General features: G+C 38.5%; 1 long non-coding RNA gene across 1 annotated transcript; it reads left to right on the plus strand.

Moving 5' to 3' along the window:
- Positions 1 to 3,674: 3,674 nt before the first annotated feature.
- Positions 3,675 to 7,564, plus strand: LOC128015251 (uncharacterized). Its single transcript, XR_008183852.1, has 2 exons — positions 3,675 to 4,666; positions 7,322 to 7,564. It is a non-coding gene; the product is annotated as an uncharacterized LOC128015251 (long non-coding RNA).
- The last annotated feature ends 3,363 nt before the right edge of the window (positions 7,565 to 10,927 follow it).

Consider the following 10,927-nt stretch of genomic DNA (forward strand, 5'->3'; position numbering starts at 1 on the left):
CAGACGTCGTGGTCGGGGATTTCAGTATCTGGTGGACTGGGAGGGATATGGTCCGGATGAGAGGAGTTGGGTCCCGGCTCGGGATATTCTGGATCGGTCGCTGATCGAGGACTTCAACCGGCCAGGGGGCGCTCCTGGGGAGGGGGGTAATGTCACGCCCCCGGGCTGATCTGTCTGTTTTTCCCCATAGTGTGTGTTGTTTACACTTACCATGTGCTTCTGTGTCACCGTGGTGCCCGTCTCCGCCCTCTTGTTTCATTATTATCTTGTTATTTGTCACCATCACCTGCTCTGCATTATGATAATCACTCCTTCTCTATTTAGTCTCCTCATGTGTGCTGTCTGTTGTCAGATCGTCGAGTTGTTCTCGTCCATGTCCCAACTTTATCCACATCTCTTGTTTAGCCTACACAGAGATCGTGCCCGTTTTGTTTTCATCCTCTAGTTTGTTTGTTTTTTCCCTCTTCCTCCTGCTTTCAGGCAGCGCTACTCTCCAGCCTTCCGTGATAGAGCTCACCGATCGCTGTCAATCCTCTTCTTCGCCGCGCCACAGCGCGCCACCAGTTCCCCGCCTCAACAGCGCCCCCGCCTCCCTGTCAGTTTATCCGGGCATTGCATCAGAGGATTTCCAAGTGAATTCGTCCAGGAGGCTCTTTTGGTTCTGCTCCAGAATGCCCTGTTCCTGGATAGTTTTTTGTTAATTCTCATTTTTATTTCTTTTTTGTCCTTTTGGAATCAAGCCATCTAATAAACTGACCTTTTGAGCACCTGCAACTGAGTCCTAGTCTCGCCCCTTGACAGGTTATAGGGTACTAATATATGTATAACAGAACTAATAGAAGCAGTGGAATTTGTGAGTGACAGGTCAAAGCTTGGGCTATTTAAAAATATAAATTGTAATTGATGCTTCACAAGGTCTCTCCAATGCAGAACTGAAAGTTTCTCAGTAATGTGGTCTCTTCTGGTCTGTATATCTGTTTAGAGGAGATTTCGAGTGGGATCGATTCTCTCTCACATCCCGACGTCTCTTTGATGAGGATTCTCTTTCTTGATCATCGGGGAATTAAGGTGTTTCTAACGTAATCTAACTGCAATTACTGTAAAAACTGTCTTTAATCTAATGATAAACATTAACTAGAATACTAATACCACTACTGGACAGATTTCTGAAAGGTCAACTACTGCGATAAAATGTCAAAAAAGGCAGTCATTTCTTCAATTATTCATCGAGTGTGCTAGAGAAACACTGAAATGAATGAGCCAAACGTGTGAAAAAAAAAAAAAAGGCAAAGAAGAAAAAATAAGGTAAACAAATGCCTGGAAAGACCATTACCTAAATTGGCATTTTATCAGTCAATTAAATAAACCGCAATAATATATATTTTAAATTCAATTAAACCATCTCAGAGTTACTGAAAAGTTGTCCCTTGCATTTTAATCAATAAGTACAGCAGGATTTTGTTTATTTTTACTGATACATTATGTTTTTAACAATGTGATTTATTTGTTAATTTTGTTCAGAATTGCATGCAAAGTATTTTTCCCACTTGTTCAGAAGTTTTGAATATTGGTTTTAATAAAAAAAGAAAAATAGTATTAGTGCGTTTACACTTTTGGTCCAGACCAAAAAAAAAAAAAAAAAAACATACATATTATAAGCAATCTCTAAATATATATAAAGGAAATTTAGAATATACAGGTGCTGGTCATATAATTAGAATCTCATCAAAAAGTTGATTTATTTCACTAATTCAAAAAGTGAAACTTGTATATTAAGACCAGTACAAAGAAAGGATTTTTAGAAATCTTGGCCAACTAAAAAGTATGAAAATGAAAAGTATGAGCATGTACAGCACTCAATACTTAGTTATGGCTCCTTTTGTCTGAATTACTGCAGCAATGCGGCGTGGCATGGAGTCGATCAGTCTTTGGCACTGCTCAGGTGTTATGAGAGACCAGGTTCCTCTGAAAGTGGCTTTCAGCTCTTCTGCATTGTTGGGTCTGGCATATCGCATCGTCCTCTTCACAATACCCAATAGATTTTCTGTGGGGTTGAGGTCAGGTGAGTTTGCTGGCCAATTAAGAACAGGGGTACCATGGTCCTTAAACCAGGTACTGGTAGCTTTGGCACTGTGTGCAGGTGCAAAGTCCTGTTGGAAAATTGATGCAAAAAAGAGACTTCAATCCTGGTTAGACGGTGGGGTGGTATTTTAGTATGCAAATTTATTCAAAGAATATAGGAAATGAGAATACAACTCATAACTTGCAAACAGATTAGTAAGTATTAAAATCAGCTTCAAATATAGAAAATACAAATCCCAAAATTAATAGTTTTAAAAGCAATCCATGTATGATGGATGTTGCCCAATTAAGAGTAATACAAAATGCATTATAATATTCAAAAGTAATCAAGATGTTAAAAATAATAATACAAAGTATACAACAATACCCTGTATATCAAAAGTTATAATAGTATTCATATAATAACAAATAATATAATAATAATCATATCTGAGAAGAATAAAACCTGAGAGAAGTTCAAAGTATTCAAGTGAGCCCGGAATCAAAGATAAAGAAGGTGAGAAAAGACTAAGTCCAGCTAGAAGGGTTTAGGCTGAACTCAGTCTGATCTGAGAAAAGAAGGGTGAATTGCCTCCTCTTATAGTCCTGCAAATCTGTATCAAACTAATGCCACGTCTCCGCAGCCACGTCTCAGACAGATATCAAAACATTCGTCATCTTTCTCCGAAAATACATATGAGCTCTTGCAGCCTAATTTCAGTTCCCTATTTCTGAAGGTCAGCAATCGTCTTGTTCCCTCTTATTAAGAACCCACAGGGGGGATTAAAATAACTCCAAATAACAGACGTGTGATGGAATATGAACGCCTCCAAATCATGCGGTTTATAAGTATAGAAGTCTTCTAAGTCTAAAGTTCAGCTGAGACCTTCAGAACAGGCTGTCCTGTACTTTTAAGCACGTAGCAAATGCACACATGACAGAAGTCAAAATTTGGGTTACACCAGTCCCCCACTCGAGTCTTAACAAAAGACTCGCAACCAAATTTCTTTCCCTTAAAAAAAAATAAAAATAAAAAAATAAAATAAAATACATAATATTCAAAAGAAACAAATACATATGTATTTAATGTGTAATATGTAATATGTAAGTAAGTAAAACATTTCAGATAAGCACTTAATTGTGTAAGCATAAAGGAAATATAAAAGTGAATAAATCCTTTCAGGTAGACTGTAGATACCTCTTTAACCCCAGCCGTGTTAAAGTTGACAGGAATTCTTCACCAAGCTGATCAGACGAGGAGCACTAAAAGCATCCGACCCCTGACCTCATCTGGACTTTTGCTGGGTCGAGGACTTACTACAGCATACCCTTCTTTCCATCTCTAAACTTATCATCATACTTTCTCTTCTTAATGGGTAGCTTCTTAAGATATTTGTCCTTATCAGATTGGGGTATCATGTCGCAAATTTCCAAACTTTCGTTGATCTTTTTCAACAACTCGTATCTTTCCTTACCCTTCACCTCTAATTCATACATTTCTTCATCATTGCTGATAGCAATAGGAGTAAAAGAATCTTTTTGATCAATAATCTTGTGAGGCATCTTGATGTAGGGATTTGTAAATCTACAGTATTGTTCAAAATAATCACTTCATGCTTCCTGCTGCGGACCAACTTTATAGAGATGCAGATTTAATTTTTGGTGTAACCCAAATTTTGACTTCTGTCATGTGTGCATTTGCTACGTGCTTAAAAGTACAGGACAGCCTGTTCTGAAGGTCTCAGCTGAACTTTAGACTTAGAAGACTTCTATACTTATAAACCGCATGATTTGGAGGCGTTCATATTCCATCACACGTCTGTTATTTGGAGTTATTTTAATCCCCCCTGTGGGTTCTTAATAAGAGGGAACAAGACGATTGCTGACCTTCAGAAATAGGGAACTGAAATTAGGCTGCAAGAGCTCATATGTATTTTCGGAGAAAGATGACGAATGTTTTGATATCTGTCTGAGACGTGGCTGCGGAGACGTGGCATTAGTTTGATACAGATTTGCAGGACTATAAGAGGAGGCAATTCACCCTTCTTTTCTCAGATCAGACTGAGTTCAGCCTAAACCCTTCTAGCTGGACTTAGTCTTTTCTCACCTTCTTTATCTTTGATTCCGGGCTCACTTGAATACTTTGAACTTCTCTCAGGTTTTATTCTTCTCAGATATGATTATTATTATATTATTTGTTATTATATGAATACTATTATAACTTTTGATATACAGGGTATTGTTGTATACTTTGTATTATTATTTTTAACATCTTGATTACTTTTGAATATTATAATGCATTTTGTATTACTCTTAATTGGGCAACATCCATCATACATGGATTGCTTTTAAAACTATATTAATTTTGGGATTTGTATTTTCTATATTTGAAGCTGATTTTAATACTTACTAATCTGTTTGCAAGTTATGAGTTGTATTCTCATTTCCTATATTCTTTGAATAAATTTGCATACTAAAATACCACCCCACCGTCTGACCAGGATTGAAGTCTCTTTTTTGCATCAATTTTTGGAGGCACCGCTGGGATCGTTGAAGTTTTCATTTCATTTAAGTTTTGATGCAAAGCAAGGCAAAATAAAGAGAGGTGAGTAGCTCATCTTTTTCTCTTTATGGGCTTCTGTGGTGTTGCCTGCCGGGTCTAGGAGATATATCTGCGGACCCACCTCGTTCACTATTCTTGACTGCAGCAAGAGAACGAGCTTGGGGCATAGCCGGTGGTATAACCGTAGACGGTGGTTTAACCGTATTTGAAAAATCAGCGCGCGCTGGGGGACGAGACGGCGATCTGCGGCATTAAATGTGTTGTTCACTATTGAGGGGTACTGGTAGTGTGGATAAATATCTGCGCTTTACATCCTGCAGGGTTACTGGGGGTGTATTGCGAGCACTTTTGGGTTAAACCGAAAGTGCAACAGTATTTTGAGAAACGCGCTGTGAGGGTTTACTTACAGCGTGCTGGTCGGATCTGAATGCCGTTCTCTTGTTTTTGATATAATTTCTGGGATTAGACTTGACGGTTTTCGACACAAACAGAACCCCACCTTGCGACTAAATTTAGATCAATAAATTGTCAGACGGTGAATTAAGTAAAAATAAGTAGGAATTAAGTAAAATTAAGTAAAGAAATTAAATAAAAATAAGTAAAGATAAATAAGATAAATAAAGAATTAATTTTAATTAAGTGTATCTGAATTTAATAAACCTTTTCCTTGTTGGATTTGTCAGCACATGAGATGGCACTTGTTCAAATAAAAGAAACTCCAAATGAATATGTAATGTAGAAGAAATAAGACAGAAAATGGTTAAAGATGGATTTAGAGAGATTTCGGGTCCACGAGTGAATGGGTTTTGACCCCTTAACTGTCACTCAGGTTTCTGAAGATAGACTTGAATTTGCATGATACAAACCTAAAATTTTATAATTCATGACTGAAAATATTTTGTAACATGATTTTGATGTGCCGTTTACATGGTAATGTAATGTCTGATTTTAAAATGGGATTTAAAGGATGAATTTTGAGATTTTATGTTTTCAAGTGATATATCACTTCTGATGATTTCTAAAATGTGATAGAGAAAAGGCAATGAGGAAATCTTTTTTGTAATGTAGATTTCTGAGGGTGTACTCTTGTCATAAATTAATTTTATTACTTTTCCTACATCATTTTCAACAAAAATATTGGCAAAATATATTTGGGAATCTTAGACCTTTCAAATGATACATAGTTTTTTCAAGATTAGATTGGATTTGATTGTAATATAGTATAGTCAACGTAGGCGCCCCGTATTCGGGACGGGGTGACAGTTAACAGGTTGAAGGAAATTACTGATCACAAAGAACAAAAGAAATAGGCACGTGTTGTTTATGGACAAGGAAAGTTAAAGGGTTTTTGACAGACAGAAATGGTAGAATTGTACAGGTTTATAATTTAGCGCAAGCAGTTAAAGATGCGATAAGATATGTGGGATTTATTAAATCTTGTAATAAAGGAGCCGAGAGCCGATATAGGCAAAGCTCCTAAGATTGATGACATATATAACTGGCAGAAATGTAACAGATTTCTGAGAATTGTGAATATAGTTTGTTATTTCTTCTGGCAGCTTGGAAGAAGCTGAGGCTGAGTGGGGCAAATATGTGAAATTATATTCAAGATTACCATGCTATAAGCAGGTGGCCAAGTGGGGGTCTATCGAACTATGAGTGTGCGTGATTTAACTAGCATTGTAAACACGCTGCCAATTATGAAATCTAACTGTACAAATTACAATCGCAAATGATTTTGATACACAATTTAATGAACTGCGTACTGAAGTACTGCGGGTGATTGGATCAGTAATCCAAACTTTTACTAATGTAACATTGATCAGACAGGGCACTAACGAGCCCTTTGTTAAATATACTGAGCATTTCACTCAAGCTTTGAAAGAGTTTGTTGATACGAAAGAAGCTGTTGATTTGAAATCTCATATACTGTTACACACTGCACACGTGGGGAACCAGAGCTCAAGATATTGTTGACCAAACGAAAAGAGCAGATGATGCGATTGGATCGCCCTCTGTCTCTGTAATTACCTGTTATAATTGTCAGGAAACAGGCCACTAAGTAAATAGGTGCCCTGAGCGAGATGGAGAGCGAGGGTTTTAAAATGTTTGAAAAGGTTCCTCTTTTCAGCAACGGCCAGCAAAGTTGCCCCCCCCCCCCCTTCGGCTTCGCTCTCAAAATAGAGGTGATGCAGAGAAAAGGAAGTCGACGTGCAGGCACAGCTTAAGCTGCTGATGCCACAGGCTGACCAAAGCACTTGAGATCAGGATAGCTACATATTTATTTAGCTACTCCAATTTACATTTTACAAATAAACACATGACTCTTCGAGGATTATCTGATGACAGTCTTTTCACACAGTCTCAATTAATTCCCTTAATAATTTATTCACTTAAGCAAACCATTTTGGGTTGGAGAAAGTCAAGTTGGCACTGTAGTGGGAATGGATATATTGGAGAAATTGGAAGCAGATATTTTATTAACTAAATCAAATAGTTAGTCAAATTTTGCCAGTTCCCATTCCAGTCGTCAGAAAAATTGAACTCCTAAATTTAACATTGGAGCTGTTACAGCAAATGAGAAAGAGTCTACTGACTCTCCAATGATACAATATTTTTCTGAGAAATTTTCAGATTTGTGGTCAACTTCTAAACTTCATGTTGGTCTTTTCAGAATTAAACCTCTAAATGTTTCAGGTCCTGTACCTCCTCCAGTATTCCAGTATCCTCTTCGGAGAGAAAGAGAGAGCGGCACAGGCAATTGTGACCCAGCTCGAGAAAGGGATTGTGGTAAAATGTGCCCCTCAATGTGATTCACCTGTGGCCTGTAAAAAAAGCCAGACGATAACTATTGGCTTACTATAAATTACACCGCATTGAATGCTGTGACCACCAAAGCAACCCCATTGTTGCCAATCAGTCAACCATTTTAAAAAGAAACGTGCGTGCCGTCTGTTATAATTCAATATTGTGATGACATTTTTCTTACATCTCCAAATAAGGTGCAGCATCTGAGTGTACTCACTTTCCTGCTGAGAGCACTTCAAGAGGCTGGCTTCCATCTAAACAAAGGGAAAGCACAGCTGTTTCAACCATTATTACATTTCTAGGTCAGAGTGTTGGTCGTGAGGGAGAAAGACCTTTTCCAGATCGGGTCATAACAATTACACAATTAAAGAAGCCAACCACAGTTACTGGTTTAAGATCATTAATGGGGCTATTTAATTTTAATCGGGTTTATATTCCTGATTTTTCTGATTTGGCTGAACCTCTAACAGAGGCTCTTAAGGAAGGCCTTCTGGGTGCTTCCCCTCTAGAGTGGACAGCAGACATGGCTGAGCCTTTCACTCTTCTCAAATCCGCACTAGCCTCTCTCCTGTGTTAAATGACCAAAACCGCTCCACATTTGGACCCATGTAGGCTAGAATGCTTACAACTGCGTGCTGGGACAGCATAAAGGTGACAAAAGTTTTGGAACTGTTGGATATTATTCGATTGTGATTCCTTCTTCTATGAAAGGACAGATGCCATGCTTGATTGCGTTGGACTGTGCAGAGTGGGCACTGAAGTTCACCGAGCACATCGTCGGCTACAACCAGACTATTTTACATACCCCACATCGCTTTTTACGTTTGCTACCTGAAATAAAGGTGAAATCGATCTCAAATCAGCGACCTGCTAAGTGAAAAAAAAAAGCTCTAATGAGTCCTCAGCTTACTGTTGTTACAGATAACCGGACGAACCCTGCCTCCCTGATGGAGAACGAAGGGAGTGCACATGACTGTGCTGCGGTGGTTATTTGTGACAGAGGACATTTCGTCAGAAATTAGACATTTGCAAATGTCATGGACATGTTCATGGACGGCAGCAGCTTTTATGAGGGGGAAGCACACTACACAGGTTGGGCGGTAGTAGAGGGGAGGAGGGTCGAAGTCTTGGCTGAAGGGTCGCTACGGGGAGGAAGTGCTCAGATCGCTGAACTGCATGCTTTGAAAGCTGCTTTAAATTTTACACTTAAATTAACTGCAAGCGAAAATAGCTCCATCTATGTGAACATTTTTACTGACAGTGCCTACAGTTATCATGTAGTGCGGAGTTATGGCCCTGTCTGGAAACGTCGCGGTTATATGACCACCGCCGGTACGACAATAAGTCATCAAACCAGTATTAAAGAAATTCTTGAAACATGCAAGAACATTTCACCTAACAGTGTTGCGGTTTGCAAGGTTACAGGTCACAGTACTTTCAATGATTGGTGGGCAAAAGGAAACTCGCTAGCTGATAAGGCTGTGAGAGGCGGCCAAGGGTGCATCACTTGGAGAGGTAACTGCAATTTTCCCTGTTCATCCAAATTGTGCAGGATCAGAAACCCTTTCTAAATTGTACACAAATGAAGATAATGAAATATGTCAAAAAGGTTAGGAGCTATTTTAACTGAAGAAGGAATTAATGCTCTAAATGAAAAGGGTGTTCCGCCTAGCAGATATTAATTGATCTATACCACAGGATTGCACATCAAGGGGTTCATAAAACTAATACTATGTTACAACAAACATGGTTTTGACCAGAGATGTTACGAACTGTGAGGGACAGACTGTCCAGATATATCCATCATTTACAAACAAAGCCACGATTATGAAGAGGTATGATATCAATAAGCCACAGTCCTCGCCCGCGAGGACCTTTTACACATTGACAGGTAGATTTTATTTTCGTACCCTCTGATCATGGGTACACATTATGCGAATTTAAGGATGCCCGTTCAGTGCCCTCAGCGTCCAAATTGCGGGAGACTTAAAGACTGCTGCATTTAATTTAACGGCTAAAATCCTGTACAAGTGGGGGACAAAGTAATGGTTCAGAAATAGGGAATTTAGGTCCAATGTCTTCCAGGTATGAAGGTCCTTACTCAGTGTTGCTGACTACTCCAACTTTTCTCTCTACTCATTGAAATCGAGCCAGGCTTGACTCGATGGAAGCATCTTGCACAAGTGAAGCCCCTGTTGCAGCTTGCTTATACTAACAATATCTCTCAATGCACAATAGATTTTCTTTTTATAGACTAAGGGTACCCTTTCTAAAATTAAGGTTGTAATCAATGTTTGTTTTCAACCTCTGTGAGGGTGATTGAGGGTCTGACTTATGTCAGGAGTGTAATAATTGATTGATTCAATTATCGATTATTTATTTAGTGATTGTTCACTTGCTTCCGGAGAATCAAAATTAACCAAAATTCACAATATCTGTTCCTTAGGTTGTTAATGATACCGTTTTCGCTGTGAATTTGTCCAACAGGTGTAAGCTCTATCAGACGAATTGCTGCTAAGGACGAACAATGATTAATGATTAATTATTTACTTCTCTCCAGGTTTCCAATGCTGAGTTTCCCCTGGATCTAATGTATTTATTTGTTTATAAAATGATGAAATGAAACTGAAAACCATAATGTTTACATGTAACAATTGTGATTAATGTTGTTTTATCTGTCTTGTTGTGTCATTGTTCGTGTGTGTGTAAAATGTTATATGTAATGTTTGTCGCTTCGCTTTGGCATTATATGTGTGTGTGTTTGTGTTTGTGTTCTTTTTGTTTCCACATATTTCTGTTCCTACTACTCTAAAACTAAACAGGTATGAGTGCATGCTGATACGGAACCTATCCTGCGTACATTTACCACACGACTGGTTCTAAGGGTGACCCTTTTGGTGTGACTTCTGCAACAGTGCAGCTCATTGACGATTCGGGAGTGGTTGCTGTGCTCGTAGCTGGACATCAGTGTTGGATCCCAAGAACTGGACGCATCGTCATCACATCGCACGCTAACTCTACATCATCTGAGAGACTTGTGCTTTAATCTACCAGCTGATATATACAGTATTGTTCAAAATAATAGCAGTACAATGTGACTAACCAGAATAATCAAGGTTTTTAGTATATTTTTTATTGCTACGTGGCAAACAAGTTACCAGTAGGTTCAGTAGATTGTCAGAAAACAAACAAGACCCAGCATTCATGATATGCACGCTCTTAAGGCTGTGCAATTGGGCAATTAGTTGAAAGGGGTGTGTTCAAAAAAATAGCAGTGTCTACCTTTGACTGTACAAACTCAAAACTATTTTGTACAAACATTTTTTTTTTTCTGGGATTTAGCAATCCTGTGAATCACTAAACTAATATTTAGTTGTATGACCACAGTTTTTTAAAACTGCTTGACATCTGTGTGGCATGGAGTCAACCAACTTGTGGCACCTCTCAGCTGTTATTCCACTCCATGATTCTTTAACAACGTTCCACAATTCATTC

This window comes from Carassius gibelio, chromosome A6 (assembly GCF_023724105.1).
Source record: "Carassius gibelio isolate Cgi1373 ecotype wild population from Czech Republic chromosome A6, carGib1.2-hapl.c, whole genome shotgun sequence".
Classification (NCBI taxonomy): domain Eukaryota; kingdom Metazoa; phylum Chordata; class Actinopteri; order Cypriniformes; family Cyprinidae; genus Carassius; species Carassius gibelio.